Source organism: Pipistrellus kuhlii, unplaced genomic scaffold, assembly GCF_014108245.1.
Source record: "Pipistrellus kuhlii isolate mPipKuh1 unplaced genomic scaffold, mPipKuh1.p scaffold_m20_p_9, whole genome shotgun sequence".
NCBI lineage: Eukaryota > Metazoa > Chordata > Mammalia > Chiroptera > Vespertilionidae > Pipistrellus > Pipistrellus kuhlii.
Genome location: NW_023425595.1, coordinates 63,880,980 through 63,898,870, shown reverse-complemented (window position 1 = coordinate 63,898,870; position 17,891 = coordinate 63,880,980). Strand labels below are relative to the sequence as shown.

The following is a 17,891-nucleotide window of genomic DNA, read 5'->3' as shown; positions in this document are numbered from 1 at the left end:
TGGGACCAGATGATGGCTGCCATTTTAAGAAAGGATGCTTAGTAAGAGAGGTCCCTCAGTGACAGGCACAGGGCTCGGGCTGTTCTGGAGGAAGCACAGAGTTTCACTGGGCGTCCCACTAGCAAAGCTTTGGGGTGAGGCAGAGCAGCCATTGCTGCCAGCAGTTGGGCATTGTGTCTTCGCATTGTGTTCGAAACGTCATTTGCATGGAAGAGAAAGGCATTTCTCCCTGTGCAGACACATCAGCACCCACACACAGACCCTGGGCCAAAATTTGGTAGTTTTTGGTGATTCTAGAAATCTGCTTTGTCCTGAGAAAGTCAGCTTCACTTTTCTTTTTTTAATATATTTTATTTATTTTTTACAGAGAGGAAGGGAGAGGGATAGAAAGCTAGAAATATCAATGAGAGAGGGACATCGATCAGCTGCCTCCTGCACACCTCCCACCGGGGATGTGCCCACAACCAAGACACACCGGAATCAAACCTGGGACCTTTCAGTCCGCAGACCGACGCTCTACCACTGAGCCAAACCGGTTTCAGCTCAGCTTCACTTTCAAAACTAAAATTCTGTAGCTGTCCAGGGGGGAGGTTCCATCCAGGGTGCGTGAATTGGAGTCCCCAGGCACCATGCCGAAAATTAACCCCCAAGTCCTCAGCAGAAACGGGGGGGCAGAGGGGGGCATTCTGACACTTGGGTGCGTCACGGTGGAGAGGCCAGGAAGAGAAAAGTATGTGACGTTTTCTTAGGCTAGTTAGCTTTAAATCGCTGTTTAACGTGTGAGGCGTGTACAGGTGCAGATTTCAGTAGCTTTCAATCCGTGGCAGCGGTGTTACCACAGGAGTGCCACAGTCATGGACAAAGCCTGCAGGGACATGCAGGGCAGTGTCACACCCATTGGAGGTGCCCCGGAAGCACCACAGTCCACAAAGACAACGTGTGCCTCAGTTGCACTATTCTATGTATTTCTCCCCTGACGGACCTGACCGCCCCCTGCACGGTGAGTGTCTGGAAGACAATGTCTCAGTCTTGTTCAGATTTAGTATTCCTGTTCCCAAGCCTTAGAGCAGAGTATGTGTCTGCTCTGAATGAACTAATTGAATGAATGAAAGAATGAATGAACATATACACCAATTCAGGAGAGGAGGTACCTTTCTGTATCCCAATATTTAGGGCACAATTTTTTATAGCTATGTGTTTTTTACTCACCCTTGAAAAATCAGTGGGATATAAATAAGGGTTGGGAGAAGCTGTGGAATTGAATTGTATATAGCTCCTTGAGGATATAACAGGGTTCTATTCTACTGTATGTCTCCGTTAGGGGCCTAGGACCAAGCTTTTCTCAGTGTTCGAGGGACATTGATAAATACTTATTAAATTGCATTGAGTAAAAGGACGTGGTTTGAATTGCACCTCTCATTGCTCCCGCAGGGGTCTGGTACTCCAGCTGGCCTAAGAAGGGCTCTGGCCTCCTGCTAAGGACACCAGTGGGTGTAGGACTGCTGACCGGACCCCGCACTAGCCCATGAGACATGCGTGTGCACAAGAGTGAGCAGGTAGCGCTGCTGTTACCAGGTGTGGCAGAGCCTGGCCAGCCGTTCTGCGCAGGCCTTCCCGAGCGCACATGGGTTCCATTTTCCATTTGACCTTGATGTTAGGAACAGGGCACGTGACTGAGTTGTGGCCAACGTACGAATTGTGAGCAGACGTCCTATGTGCCACTCCCAGGACTGGCCTACAAAAACTCCCACAGGAACCCTCCATGCCCTTTTCCTTCTGTGACTTGACCCCGTGACCACAGAGATAGTTACCCAGGAAGTTAAGTGCTGAAGATGGCAGAGCCGCAATGGAAAAAGCCTGGATCCCCGAAATGCAATTTGGATGGTAGCTGCTTGCCTACGAAGAACACCCGTTGTGGACTTGATATAAACAAGAAATAAACCTGCGGTGTGTGGAGCAGGATTTGCCAAATAAAACGCAGGAAACCAGTTTAATTTTAATTTTACACAAATGATAATTTTTTAATATAAGTATGTCCCAAATACTACACAGAGCAGCCTCTCTCTCTCCCTCTCTCTCTCACACACACACACAAAACAAAACAAAACAAAAGAAACAAAAAAACAAAAAAAACAAAAATGGTATCTGAAATAAAAATATAAATTAAGTCTTTTTTTTTTTTTTTTTTTTTTAATCCGCTACCCTAGTTTTTTAGCCTTTACATATTAGGGGCTGTTTATTCTAGAAGCTAGCATTACCTTAATGATCACTTTGTTTCATTTGACTGAAGCAGCAGGCCACGGGGTCTGAGCTGGGATTCTGGCCTCGGCACAGTTTGGTTATACACACGGCAGGTCCATCCAGAGACCGAGCATCCTGTGGGGACAGGGCCCCAGCGGAAACCGGGAAATATCCCAACAGTTCCCATGAGCCTATTTCTCTCCACTGCCCCTGCCCCTAGACTGGGTGCTCTGTGGGGACAGGTGACTATGGGTTTACCTCTGTGTCTGCTGCACTTGGCACACGGTACAAGTCGAGAGTTTGGTTTGTGATGGAAAAGCAGATAGGAAGGCATCTTAATGAGGATCTCTCCGAGACCGTAGGGAGTAGAGTCAGAATAGTTGAGAACACTGTCAAGTCAGTGATCTCCTCATCCTCCACTTCCTCGTTTGTCCTTAAACAGACAGAGCCGCATAAAGGCTGAGAGCCTGAGCTCTGACTCACTCACAGGGCTCTCTGTCCAGATACCACCTCTTAGGTCCTGGGTCATCTTGGGTCGATTACTTGAGCTCCCCGGGTTGAGGTGTCCTCATCTGTATTCTGGTCCCACCTCGCTAGATCTGCCAGGAAGATGCCCCAGGGGTGCTTGGCCCACAAGGAAAGATCTGAAAATGTTAGCTGTTCTTAGCAATGACATCAGGTAACCTTCCTTTCCATCCTCCTCCCACAAAAGGCCTTAGGGAAATCGGGAGTAAGGTCTTGCGATACATTTTAAATCTTTTTAAAAGTGAAAGGTGATCTGTGAGCATTTGACATCATCGGAGCTTTGAGCATCTGCTTGTGGCCTTACTCTCCCACTCTTGTCCCCTTCCTTGGGCTGGGATGAGGCCAACAGGCCAATGCAGAGGGAGGCGGGGAATGCCGGAGGGGGTGGTAATTTTCACCTTGGCGCATGACGTGTTTATTAGTGTGCATGTACGTTAAGCACAGCAGCCTAGTCTCCTCACGTTAAATAGCAGTCATGCCCAACTGGCTCTCCATGTACCATTACTCCAAGTGATTGAGCCAATTTCTCTCTCTGCCACCAGTTGAAGTTGTAAACTCCTCAGCCAGATGGGGGGCAATGCTGGGCTGCCTCTTGTGATCATCATGAACCTTTAGGGTTATGCTTACCAGACCCAGGGGTCTGTAGAGAAGCCAGAATGGGGCAGGTGCGGACTGCGGACTCCCCACCACCCCTTGGGTCCAGCCTACCCATGTGCACGCGAGCACTCCGGCTTTGCAAAGAGGCTGCCGCCTGCCAACGGATTTGTGGTTGCTTGTGAGGGGGCCTGGTAGTATGCTGGTGTCCTGTGTTCCGTTTGGCCGGAGATAGGAAGGGGAGTGGTGAAAGCTGGGAAAATTGTAAAAGCTGGGTGCCTCGACACTCAGAAATCATTTGCCAGCTGTAATTTTTGTCTCTTTTCCATAGATTTATTAGCCAGATCTTAAATCATCCAGCGGAGACCTGCAGGGACAGTGGCCACCTCCTAGTTGCCCGCTAATTCACCCGGACCAGGTATATTTTGCATAAGATACAGGGGAGCCAAGAGTGTCTGGGAGCTACCGGGCTGTTAGAAAGCATATATGGGCCTCAGATCCAAACCTGTCACCTCATAGAGTGTAAATGTGGCAGATTTCCCAAGTCCTCACTGCAATGAGGATACCTAGGGTACCTGATGTCTCTGTAACCACAACGAAGTTAAGAAACTTGGCCGTGATCCCACAGCTCCTAAGGGGCAGAGCTGGCATAGAAACCTAAATCTACTGGATTCCCAAACTGCCTCTTTCCTAGGGACTTTCTGCTGCACCCCATGTTTTGGGGAGCAGGAGGCCATTCCCAATGAGGAAGGTGCCACTAGGACTGGAGAGGAGGCCCATATTTCCCCCGTCTGTGGAGAGAGAGAAAGAGAGAGAGAGAGAGAGAGAGAGAGAGAGAGAGAGAGAGAGAGAACACGCAGGCGTGAAGGGAGAACATTAATATGAGAGACAAACATCAATCAGTTGCCTCCCACACATGCTCCCGCCTGAGAACACAGAACCACAGCATGGACACCTGCCTGACCCAAATGGAACCCGGAACCTTTTGGTGCCCAGAAGACGTTCACCAGCTGAGCCACGCCAGACAGGGAGGGCCCAGGGGTGCTTTTTAAAGCCACCTCGTATACCCTGTGTGACAGAAGCAATGGGCTAAGATCACATAAGATTTTTTTTAAAGTATATTTTTATTGATTTTTTTTTTACAGGGAGGAAGGAAGATGGATAGAGAGTTAGAACATCGATAAGAGAGAAACATCATCAGCTGCTGCCTCCTGCACACCCTCCTACTGGGGATGTGCCTGCAACCAAAGTGTGTGCCCTTGGCCGGAATCAAACCTGGGACCCTTCTGTCCGCAGGCCAACGCTCTATCCACTGAGCCAAAGGGGTTTTGGCAGATCACATACAATTTTGGTGAAATCATGTTAGATTTCAGTTAAAAAAATAAATAAATAATAGACAGGAGAATCCAAGATGGCTGCACAGGTAAACACCTAGCCACAGCCGCACACAACAATTTCAATAAAATACAACTAAAATATAAAATGGACATTACCCAGAACTACAGGAAAGTCGACTGACTGAAAATTCTACAACGAGGAGCAAGGAGAAAACCAGAAGGAAGAGCAGAGGTGCTGTAAAAGCCTAAGGTACGGAGACATGCAGAGCGCTCGGAGGGGACGGAGCCAGAGAGGAGGGGGTGGCTCAGTGCCTGCCTGGCGTTCCCTAGCAGGAAGGAGATAAAAGCTCCAATTGTGCTGGGCCCCAGTTCGACTGCTCTGAACCCCAGTTCTAGGCCAGACCCTGGGGACCCAGGCTCATCCATAGGGAGCTGGGCTGTAAGGCAGAACCCCTGGGGATTGGCGAAAGGAGGTCTTGGAGGTGCGCACATTGCAGGCAGAGAAGGGACGGTTGGCTGTGCCGCGGGATTGCCCTGGTGGGAAGGAGACAAAAGCTCCAGACTGCTCTGAACGCCACCTCCAACTCCACTTCCAACTGACCTGAACCCCAGTTCTGGGCTCATTAGGGGAGAGCCTAGACTGTTTGGTAGCAGGCGAAAATCGAGGGCACCTATCTCTCAGAGGTGCTTGCAGCGAGTACTGAAGGACCCGGGGGAATACTGAGACTCAGGAACCGCATAGGGCGGGGCTGACGGAAGCCAAGGCTGTAGGCTCCACCCTGAAACCTTGCCCCATCAGGGAAGCTGCAAAAATGCCAAGACAACAAAATAGATCACAAACGAAAGAAATGGAGGACAAAAAGTGACTGGATATAGAGTTCAAATCTCCGCTTATAAGGTTTTTCAAGAATTTCCTAGAAAAGGTCGATAAGACCTATGAGGATATCAAAAGGGATCAACTAGAATTAACAAGAAATGATAAGGGATCAACAAGAAATAAAGAATACATTGTCTGAAATAAAAAATATTATACAGAGTCCTAAAAACAGAATGGAAGATTGCAAGAATCAAGTCAAAGATTTGGAACATAAAGAGCCAGAAGACACACCTCCACAGAAGCAATAAGGCAAGAGAATCCAGAAAATTTAAGATAATGTAAGAAACCTCTGGGACAACTTCAAGCGAACCAACATCAGAATTATGGGGGTCCCAGAAGATGAGAGAGAGCAAGATATCAAAAACACTGAAAGAAATAGTGACAGAAAACTTCCCCCACCTGGTGAAAGAATTAGACTTACAAGTCCAGGAAGCGCACAGAACTCCAAACAAAAGGAATCCAAAGAGGACCACACCAAGACAAATCATAATTAAAATTCCAAGAGCAAAAGACAAAGAGAGAATATTAAAAGCAGCAAGAGCAAAGCAGGTAGTTACCTATAAAGGAGCACCTATAGAGATTGTCAGCTGATTTCTCAACAGCAACCATGCAGGCCAGACAGGAATGGCAAGAAATATTCAAGGTGATGAATAGTAAGAACCTACAGCCAAAGATAATCTACCCAGCAAAGCTATCACTCAGAATCGAAGGCCAGATAAAGAGCTTCACTAATAAAAAAAAGCTAAAGGAGTTCATCACCACCAAACCAGAATTATATGAATTGCCGAAGGGGGTTCTTTCGGAAGAGAAAGTAAATAAAGATAAAAATTATGAACAACAAATAGGTAACTATCAACAAGTGAATCTAAAAACCAAGGAAATTAAAAAAAAATCTGAGGAACAATATTAACTGTTGAATATAATAGAATCAGAGGTATGGAAGGGGAGTGAACTGACGATTCTTGGGGAAAAAGGGGGAGGGGAATGTGGGAAGAGACTGAACATAAACTGTGCACCTATGGATGAGGACAATGGGGGGTAGGGAAAGGGCAGAGGGTGGGGTGGGAACCTGGTGGAGGAAAGCAATGGGGGGGGGGGGGGTGAAAGGAACATTTGTAATAATATGAACAATAAAAATTTATTAATAAATAAATAAATTAAATTTTAAAAAGCCTCCGACTCCGTTGCACATGTCTAAAATTAAAATGCCAAAAGTGCTACAGGAAGAGAAACTTGGTGAAAAGCAGGAAAGCCAATAAACTGACTGCAGATCAGGGTTTCTCTGGTTGACAAGCCCCATTTCACAGGAGCTCTGAGGAAAGCACTCTGTGAACGGTGCACATGTTTGAGTGCTCAGAAGCTCTTTTCAAACACTTCCTATCTCCTCAGAAAGAGACTTTTCCTTCTGTTGAGTTTTCTGCCCACTGAGTGCCAGCAGTGACAAAGAAAAAAAGTCATCATGGAGGACGGTCCTTTTCTCCTGCTCAACATCTCTTTGGAATGTTCAGAGATGGTTACCTATTGGTTGGTTTTCTCTTGGGCAGATCGGAGAGAACATGATGAAATCATAAAAATGCTGGCTTTCTGACCAGAAGACCTGGATTCAAGGCCAGCTCTGCCCAACTTTCTGGCTAAGCGCTTCCGTGGCCTCCTCGCACGTGGAGATTCCACAGGGGGACGTTTCTAACCATTCTGAGTGCTGGCCAGCTCTCTGAGAAGAACAACAAATAGGTAACTATCAACAAGTCTAAAGCCCATCTCCGGTGTCCTGCCTGGCCTTGAGCAAGTTGCTTCCCCCTCCCGCCCTCTCCCCTCTCCCCCGTGGGGCCCAGGTACTTTGTGGAAAACATGGAAATACCGGACCAGCTTATGGCCATGCCCACTCTGGCTTCTGACACTCCATAATGCTCTGTGAACTCTGTCAGCTCCGCCTGAAGTAGGTGCTAGCACCTTCTGGCTGAGGCACGTTCTGCTGTGGGTGTTTAAAGCAAGTGGTCTCCCCCTCACCGGTTTGGCTTGATGGATGGAGCAACGGCCTGCAGACCAAAGGGTCCCAGGTTTGATCCCCGGTCAAGGGCTCATACCTTGGTCACAGGCTCCTCCGCAGAGGCAACCAATCAATGTGTTTCTCTCACATCGATGTTTCTCTCTGCCTTCCCCTCTCTCTTCCAGGCTCCCTAAAAATCAATGGGAAAATATCCTCCGGTGAGGATTAACAGAAGAATATTTTTTAGCTTCGATTCCTATCATGAGGGCACCGAAGTATTGGGAAACCACCTACCTCCACACAGGAACAAGCAAAGTGGAGGAGGAAAGAGAGAGTGCTCTGGGCTTCAGCGTGGGCAGGAAATGGCAAGGTGCGTCTGCCGGGGAGGGCACTCTGTGGTTCTAAGAAGGAAAAGAAATATCAGCGGTGAAGCCATGGCCAGGTCACAGAGGAAGGAGGGGGGATGGGGCATGGCAACCGTAGTTAGGGGAATGTTTAGCTGTGACCCAAATAAGGTGTCCTGGGTGCAGAGAGGGGGATGGAGAATTAGGCACAGATACAGATACAGATATAGACCTGCCACTTTGAATCAGGTCTGGAGACGCATTTGTTCCTCTGGTGCAGAAATCGTGTCCGAAATGGTACACCCGACGCTAAGCAGATAACATAACTGAAGGGTGCTAGTTCCCACCTCAGGGCCTTTGCACTTGATGTCTCGAGAGTCCTCCCCCTCCCACCTTGCAAGTCTCTCCTCCCAGAGACATCCTGCAGCTGCCGGGGCTGAGCCTCCAGCCCCCTGGAGCCTCTGGGTGGGGGGCGGGGGGGGGAGCTATTTCCTTTGTTTGTGGACCTGCTTGTTTGTTTCCTGGCCCCTCCCTGGAGCCCCCTGGCTTCCCTCTGGTTAATGTAAGTTGCAGGAGGGCAGGGGTGGGCCCTTCCCCTTTGTATCCACAGCACCTGGAACGACTATGCCTGTGTAGAGTGGACCCTTAGTCAATGTTCGTTCAAAGAATGAAAGAAGCAAACAAGATATTGTAGATGTTTTAAACAAACAGGCAGCTGTCCAGGACGAGAGATCTGAGCCCAAGTAATAAACAGGCTGGGAAGTGAGAGGAGTGTGTCCTTCCCCAGGCTCCGGGCTGCCCATGCTGATTGAGCTGCCCCTATTTTTACTGCAGCTGCTTCCAAAAGCAACACCAAGGCGGCTGCCATCCCGCTCTCCCGGGGCGTGCCGGCCAAGGCTGAGGCAAAACAAGCCGCAGGGCCTGGAGTTCGCACAGCCCTGTGCCCAGTCCCTTCACGTCATTTCACAGTTTTATACATGAGGGCACCCAAGCTCACGAAGAGTTAGGACCTGCGAGCGTTGACCTGAGGACTGAAGGGTCTCAGGTTTGATCCCAGCCAGGTTGGGGTGTCTCTCTCTGTCTCTTCCACTTCCCTCTAAAAATCAACAGAAAAGCATCCTCAGGTGAGGATTAACCAAAAAAGAGGATTTATGGATGTAGATCCATGTCTGCCCACCGCTACTGTTTTTGCCTTTGCATTTAAGCATTTTGAACACAGGCTGGCTGCCTCCTGGGGCTGGTCAGCAGGCCAGGACCAGGTGAGCAGGTGAGCACTCCGGGTGCAGAGTCAGAGGAGGCACCACCTCTGGGCATTGACCTGATTCTCAGAGTGGCGCCTGCTTAGCCTGTTATGCTCTAGAGCACATGTGTCAAACACAAGGCCCTCGGGCCAAATCCGTCCCGCCAGGCCTTGCAATGTGGCCCGCACCGCGCTGTCATCACTGCACTCCGCTGCGTTTCCATCACAATGACAGTTTATGACTGTTCAGTAAACCATTAGGCCCGCGATTTAGGCTGGATTTTAGATTTTGGCCCCTTCTCTGATTGAGTTCGACACCCCTACTCTAGAGTCTAGGCCCCATGCCGGCCCTGCTCATCAGCATCCTGCAAATTTCCTCTCGCGTAAGGTGGAACTTCTTTGTCTAGAAACACCGGCAAAATAGCTAGAGGGCAGATCGGTCTGGGGAGGACTGGGCACACTTTGTCTGCTTCTAGCTGCCTCTCAGGAACCTTTGCATGGCCGCTGGAATTGTTTTCTTTTTCTTTTTTCTTTTTCTATTTATTTATTTATTTATTTATTTATTTATTTTTACATATTTTATTGATTTTCCCCCCTCCCTCCCTCCCACAAATCCCCTCCCTCCCCAGAGTTTTATGTCCATTGGTTGTATTTATATGCATGTATACAAGTCCTTCGGTTGATCTCTTATCTCCCCCAGATCCTCCTCCCCTCCCCGCTGTAATTTGACAGTCTGCTTGTTGCTTTACTGTCTCTATATCTATCTTTTGGTTCATCAGTTTATAGTGATCTTTATTATCCACAAATGAGTGGGGTCATGTGGTGTTTCTCTTTCATTGACCGGCTTATTTCACTCAGCATGATGTTCTCCAATGGCATTGTTTTCTAAGGACAGGTCGGTGTCACTCCCGGAGTAAAAACCCTGCAGTGGTTCTTCTCGTGGCCTGCACGTAAGAAAAGGAAGGTCGTGGCCTGGCCTTAGACCTTTACAGGCGGACACCCTCCTGAAAAGCGCTGCCTGCTTCCAGGGCTTCCGACAGGCTGTGCCTCCTGCCCTTTCCTGTCTGTCTGAGAAAAGGCCATTGCCCTGCAAGGTCACCTGTGCTCGAGACGGCTCAGGGATGAGCGCAAAGCTGATGTGAACTTCGCTCCTCACTGGTGGCCGCTTGGGCAGTCTGGTCTAGGGGTGTACGTGGTCCACGGCTGAAGGCTGAGACCTCGCAAGTCAGCCAGGGCCTCCCAGGCTCCTTCCCCACCTCCCTGCACTATTGAGGGGGAAGGGCACCTCCAGAACCCAGCCGGGCAGTACTCACTGTACAGCCCGGCTCAGTGTGACTGCAGCCTTTGAACCAACGGGTTTCTGTTTTCCTGTGACAACACGGCTCCATGTTGCTGGAAATGAAATGAAAGCAGCTTCCAGGGGGCCCTGAGACCTCCCCATCCACCGAGGGCCTGTTTGTGGGTTTTGTCCTTGGGCATCCAGGCTCCCCAGAGTCGCCAGGGTCAGGGATGCCGAACTGTTGTGTAGCTTTAATAAGTGGGCTCTGCCCGGCCTTCCTCCTGGCTCTCCTCCTCCCCACTTTTGGTCAAAGTTAAGGGTGGGGAACATTTTTCTTTTCTTTCTTTCTTTTTCTTTCTTTTTTTTTTTTTTTTTTTCCCCAGGGGCCATTTGGATGTTTCTAATACCATTCTTGGGCCACACAAAACTATCAACTTAAAAATTAGCCTGCTGTATTTGGTCAAACATGTCATTAACGCACTCCTAATGCCTTGGCAGGGCCAGACCGAATGATTTTGCCAGCCTTATACTGCCCTCGGGCCAGACGTTCCCCACCCCTGGTCTGAATGCTCCTCTATTCGTTTTCCTCTCTCTTCTGTGTCTAACTAGTAACTTACCTGTCTCCTTTGCATGATCTTGAGGATCGTGCCCAATCTGGCTGACATTTTGGCCTCATCTCCCCCAGGGAGCTCAGAGCTGAGATCTTCATTCCTGGGAAGAAGATGTATGCACGTGTTGGTTTGGGAGAGGAAAGAGTGTGCACCTATGTTGTAATAATAACTATAATGATAAACAAAAGGACACCCACATTGTGTGCTGAGTGATTTTTCATGCTTTTCTTATGGAGCCGCCCAACAATCCTAAAGGATAGGAAGTGCCCGGCTGGTGAGGCTCAGTGATTGAGCATCGAGCCACGTACCAAGAGGTCATCAGTTCAGTTCCCAATCAGGCACAAGCCCAGGCTGCAGGCTGGATCCCTGAGGCCATACAGGAAGATGTTTCTCTCTTACCGATGTTTCTATCTTTCTCTCCCTCTCTCTCTAAGATCAATAAAAACATCTTAAAAAAAGATAGGTTGAAACTGTTGCTTACCCATTTTAAAGTGATTCTTGTTATACCCACTTCCAAATGAGAACTTTTAGGCCCAGAGCGTTACCTAATTAGCCTAAGAAGGGCTAGTGTCCAGGTGGGCCTGACAGGCATTTAGCTCCAGCTGTTTGGGAGGCCCTGAACTAGTTGTTTCACCTCTCTGCACCTGTTACAGAAATAAGAAGAGACAGCCCTTTTGCTTGCAGTGTTTCCCAAACTTTTCTCATGATGAGAATCTAAGCTTAGAGCACTAGTTAAGTATGCAATTTTACCTATATGTTCCCCAAAATTCTAGTTTAGCACTTCTTAGTTGGGATTCAGGAATCTGTATTTTAACAACTCCACGAGGTGATTCTCATCATGAGAGAAGTTTGGGAAACACTGCTTTATAGGACAGTATGGAGACCTATAATAAGGAATGTGAAGTGCTCTAGTATTAGTAATTATCCTTATTAAATGTTGTTTAGAATATTTTTATTATTTCAGAGAGGAAAGGAGAGGAAGAGAGAGAGGGGGGGGAGAGAGAGAAAGAGAGAGAGAGAGAGAGAGAGAGAGAGAGAGAGAGAGAGAGAGAGAGAGAGAGAGAGAGAGAGAAACATCAACCTGGGCATGTGCCTCGACCAGAAATCAAACTGTGACCTCCTGGTTCATAGGTTGACTCTTAACCACTGAGCCACACCAGCTGGACTATCCTTTTTAAATCTGAAACCCCATGAGATCTGGGGTAGAAGAGAAGTACATAAGACACTGGACATTTTTTAATATGTATGAAAGTTATTTATCTGTATCTGTTTAATTTGAGCCTGCATTTTCCCTCTGGAGAGATCCTTTACATCCCAGGATCTTTGGTTTGCCTGTGGAACTTTATGCTCCTCCAAAGATGGTTCTTTTTGAACCTCTGGCTACTCGGGAGTTAGGTAGACAAATACATGATCCCCGTTCTGCAAGCAGGAAAACTGAAATAGGAAGTTGCTGTCAGGAGATTGCTCAGAGCAGGGATATCTGACATCTCCTCTGGGCCAGGGGCCATGAGTACGGATGGGCAGGACCAGGTGGGGTGCGGAAAGGGAGCCGCTCCCAGTTCATCAGAATATGCATACGCCCCTCATTAAACATCTCTTGTGTCAAACTCTGAGATGAGCTGTGGTTAACTACTTGTCATAATGTGTGTTGTTGTCATTTAAGTAAGTGGTTTTAAACATTTTAATTTTGTCGTTTTCGCTTTGGAGCCAATGCAGCTTTTCAAATGTCAAGCAGTTTCCAGACCTCCGTGGGCCCTCGGGCACTTTGCCTGGAGACATCCCCAGGGAAAGTAATGCCATTACCTTCTCTTCTGTTTTGAGGTGGAGTTTTGGCGCTTTGCCAGACAGATCTGAATTCAAATCATATCTCTGTCACTTACTCTACACTGAGTGGCCAGATTATTATGATCTCTGAACACATAATAACCTGATCACTCAGTGTATTGGTATCTCAAATGGGTATCAAAAGTATTCTAGACTTCTGCTGGAGATCAACCACCTATTTGCCCTGAGCTTTCTATCAGCCAGTGCAAAGGGGAAAACTGATCAGGTGCATGATTTATAGTATCTTTGATATCAAATAAATGAGGTACTCAAGAGTAGTACACTGAGAGGCCAGATTATTATGCGTTCAGAGATCATAATAATCTGGCCACTCAGTGTATAATTCTGTGTCCCAGGAAATTGTTTAGTTCTCTGACTCATCACCCAGCAGGCTGGCTCAGTGGTTAGTCTATAAACCAGGAGGTCACGGTTCGATTCCCAGTCAGGGCGCATGCCCAGGGTACAGGCTCCACCTCTAGTGGGGAAGGGACATGCAGGAGGCAGCCAATCAATGAATCTCTCTCATTATTGATGTTTCTATCTGTCTCCCTCTCCCTTCCTCTCTGAAATCAAATAAAATTTTTTTTAAAATATATTTTATTGATTTTTGACAGAGAGGAAGGGAGAGAGAGAAAGTTAGAAACATCGATGAGAGAGAAACATCGATCAGCTGCCTCCTGCACACTCTCTACTGGGGATGTGATGGCAACCAAGGTACATGCCCTTGACCAGAATCGAACCTGGGACCTTTCATTCTGCAGGCCGACGCTATATCCACTGAGCCAAACCGGTTTCGGCAAAAAATTTTTTTAAATAAATAAATTCTCAGACTCATCTGTAAAGTGGAGAGAGTGATTATGTGTGGCTACTTTTCGGTGTTGGTATATGTTTTTATGTAATTATAGTAAGGTGCCCAGTCCAATGTCTGCAATGAAGGAAGTGCTCAATGATTGAAGTTATTTTTCTGTGGCTTTTTGTCTCCCCTCTGCCTCCACCCCGCTGAGAGGCGGCCTGTGGGCAGTGTCTCTGTGAGAAGGGAGAGTGGGCAGTGGAACTTGTCCTTGTCCTGTCTCTTTGGAGTGGTTACAAGGACAGTGGCCAGGTGAGTGCCAGGCTGCTGGTTGAACTTTAGGCCCCAAGGCTCCTCTCTGGCCTCTGTCTTCCCTGAATCCCTTCATGCCATTAAACGCCAGGCTAAAACCTGGAACCATATCCACAAGAGCCCCAAGTTCAGCCCACAGGTCAAGTCCCAGAATCCCACAGCAGTCTCCTCCTTGGTGAGATAGGGGCCTGGCACGTCCGTCCTGCCCCCTGGGATTGGTAAGGAAACCAAGGAAATGAGTAACTTAAAATAGGGGGAGAAAAGAAAGCTGTGTATGGAGAGAATCAGACCGGGTGGAGCAGAAGAGAGCCCTGATTGCTCTCTGCTGGAGGCCATGACAGCTCCCAGCATGCCTTGCTAGAGGGACAAATGGACAGAAGTCCCTCTGGGTGCATTGAAAGCTGCCCTAGCCTATCTCCCTGGACTTCACACTCTGGTGAAGTCAGGTCTGGTGGGAGTGAGACTGGGGTAGGGAAGACTCCTCCCCCTAACCCAGTGGTCAGCAAACCGAGGTTTGCAAGCCACATGCTGCTCTTTGGCCCCTTGAGTGTGGCTCTTCCACAAAATACCACGGCCTGGGTGAGTCTATTTTGAAGAAGTGCCATTAGAAGAAGTTTAAGTTTAAAGTATTTATTTGGCTCTCAATCGTTGTACTATTGATATTTAGCTCTGTTGACTGATGAGTTTGCCGACCACTGCTCTAACCACTCAGAAGCACCTGAGGCACTTCTCAAAAATGCCTGTTCCTGACCCCACCCAACACCTACCCAATCAATCACTGCCTCTTGAGGTTCAGTAACCTGCATTGTTTTAACAAATTTCCCCCAAATGTTTTAGGATCAAGTATGGAGGGTGGTGGCCTTTTGGGCAGAATAGAGAAGGATCTAGAAACATTTCTCTGTGGATTGATTTAAAATACTATTCAAGATAATATTGGCAACAAACATTTTTAAAAATATGTTTTTATTGATTTTTAAAGAGAGAGGAATAGACTGAAAGAAACATCAAAGAGAGAGGAACATCATCAATTGGCAGCCGGCTGCATGCCCCTCCTGGGGACTGAGCCCGCAACCCAGCATGTGCCCAGACCGGGAACTGAACCTGCAACCTTTTGGGTCCTATGTCGATGCTCAACCGCCTGAGCCACACTAGCCAGGCCAAACGTTTTGATTTGACAAATGTTTACTGCACACCTTTATGTGCAAAGAACTTATTCTCGCATCAAGCAGCCCGGCAGTTTAGAGGGGACGGTGGGCAATCATGACACCGTGTCATGGGCAGTGCTGGGAGCAGGCATGGGCAGTGCCCCAAGGTTTCCCTGGCGGGAACCGGGAACCAGGACTAAACCAAGGAAGGAGGCCTCCCGTTTTCATTTTTGAGGTCCACTACCGTCAATACCTGCTTTCATCTTTCTTAAGCTGAAATGTAGGAAAGCTTCCTCTTTCCCCTGACATTCTTCTTGGAGATGATGAAAGACTGAGCCACTGGCTCGCTCCTGTTTGCGCTTCTGAAATGTGGGTTCCGCTGCGCTCCTCATGTGTGCGGCATCTCAGCCAAAGTCAAGGAACTCTCCGCTTTGCTCTCCTCCAGCCCAAATACCAGCTGGGTCAAAATAAACAGCCCTTGAAATCCAAACTCTGGCTTGTCCCGCGGAAAAGGCAAAAACATTTCTCTCTTCTGTTGACGTTGGCCCCCTCAGTGCCGGGCACGGGGTGCGCGCACAGGGTACCTGGCAGTGACCACGTGGGAAATGCTGGTGCAGAGAGGCACTGGCTGCCACAGCCCTGGGCTGGGGGGTTTTATTGGGGATACTTTTCACAAAGCATGTAAGAGAAGTTGACTCTGGCTCGCAGGCCTGGCTCCTGCCAGCAGGCCGCCTCTGCCCCTCGAGGTGCCCGGACTCAGCCCAGGGCGCAGTGGGCGCCACCCTCTGCCCCTGCAGAGCCCACAGCCAGGAGAGGGCAGGGCCGCCCGCCCTCACCCAGAGCTGGGAGGATGCTCTGTGCGGGGCCACTGCGGCCACTTCCCCAGGCCCTGCTGACCTCTAGCGGTCACAAGGCAGAACTGGCCAGGACGCTGGGCGAGGGCAGGAAGCGCAGGCTCCTCGCCCACCTCCGCGGTGCCCACCCTGGCTGGGCACGTTCGCTTCACCTGGGAGCTTGGAAAAATACCCCTGTCCAGCCCCACCACAGTCCAGTTAGGTCAACATCTCCAAAGGTGGAACTTGACTTAGGCTTTATTTTTAAAGCTCTCCTTCAGGCAGCTTCTAACGTGCAGCCAGGGTCCAGGGCCCTTGGTCAGAACTAGCACTTGCTGGCTTCTAACTTGCCTGTGCTGAGTGAACGGGGTGTGTGTGTGTGTGTGTGTGTGTGTGTGTGAGAGAGAGAGAGAGAGAGAGAGAGAGAGAGAGAGAGAGAGAGAGAGAGAGAGAGAGAATATGGCTGAGTCCTCAGGTGTGTCTGAGCCCTGGGTTGGGATTTCGTGCCCCCACTCCACCCCAGCCTGTCCCTGATCCTGTGCCTGTGCCTGACTATGGTGGCGCGTTCGGTAAGAGCAATGGCCCTGCCAGCATCCCTCTATCCCTAAGAGTAGGAGGAGCCGGTGCAGTCTCTGTCCCCCATTCGCAGAACTCACACTCCGCTTCTGGGAGGTCTCCCTGCTGCCTCACCGCAGTCCCTTCTCAATGAGAGAAAGAGCTAGTTGGAAAAAAAATATATACTCTTTTAGTGAAGTCCACCTGGGGCTGAATACCCAAGGCTGCCTGGGCGGGGAGGGGGCTGGGCGAGCACTCCTTCAGGCCCTCAGTGCAGTGCGTGGAGAGGGAGGAGAGAGAGCACCAGCAGTTACACTCATCTCCAGCAGATGCACGGGATTGAAATTGCCCAATTCTCTCTGGTCTCTGTCTGACGTTCCTGAAAACAGCCTCTGATCCTCTCCATGTTTCGCTTCCTCACAGCCACAGCTATGGGCCGGTTTACTACTGATTGCTCTGCCCTTCCTTCCTGTGCTGGAGGGCATAGTCCTGGAGAGACCCATCCCAGATCTGGCAGCCTGACCCTCCCCTTCCCGACATGCTGAGGGAGTTTCGGGAGTGACAGCTGGGAGCAGCATGACCCCCAGGAGGGGGACAGGCTGGGGGGCGCCTCAGTCCCCAGGGAGATCCCAGGGGAAGTGGAGCCTTGAGCGCCCCGTGCCTGCCTGTGCAGGGAGCGAAGGAAAGGCAATGGCCTGAGCTAGAAGGGGCACCGACTTAGGGTGACGGGTGCTGCTGGAGTGCCTGGGCTCTGGTTACCTCTCCGTCTCCTCCGAGCCTTCGCCTTGCCTCTGTAAAACGGAGGAGAGAACACTCATACAGGGTGCTCTGCCGACTAAATAAGATCATACGTAGGTAAATACATAATGTCGATAGATCGAACCTGACCCATGGCAGATGGTCATGCATGTTACTAACGGTTCCGGTGATCGCTAGCCCTTACGGGGGCACATTGCAGGACAATGGCCTGAGCTTTTCCCATGTATTGCGTAACCATCACAGCGATGCTCTGAAGCGACTCCTTTTTACTTCCCCACTTGCAAATGGGAAAATGAAGAGGAGAAGTATTGGGAAATGTGCCCAGAGACACTTGCTTTGTGCCAGTGGCTGCCCCTGCCCAATCGGGGGACCTGGCAAGTGAGAAGTGAGCTCTGGAAACCTGATGGCCTGTCCTGGGAGAATTATCTCGCTGTGGTGCACACCCCGAGGCCAGGACTCGCTGGTATCTGTGCTCGTGGTAACGTGTGCGTGTGCCTCTTTGCATATTGTCACTGCATGACCCAGGCCCTATACGTGTCCTCCTTAAAGAGTTTCCCCAAAGAGGCCACCCCTTGGAGAAGCAAAAGGAGAAAAACTATAGTTTCTGCAACCAGTAGGAGCAAAACAGCAGGCAGGGA

At 49.3% G+C, this 17,891-nt stretch overlaps 1 long non-coding RNA gene across 2 annotated transcripts; it reads left to right on the top strand.

Moving 5' to 3' along the window:
- Nucleotides 1-2,209: 2,209 nt before the first annotated feature.
- On the top strand, nt 2,210-14,196 carry LOC123651898. Of its 2 annotated transcripts, none has more exons than XR_006740881.1 (3): nt 2,210-3,778; nt 10,041-10,095; nt 13,866-14,196. It is a non-coding gene; the product is annotated as an uncharacterized LOC123651898 (long non-coding RNA). The 2 variants fall into 2 exon arrangements; XR_006740882.1 differs by having other exon boundaries at nt 10,036-10,095.
- Nucleotides 14,197-17,891: the final 3,695 nt, after the last annotated feature.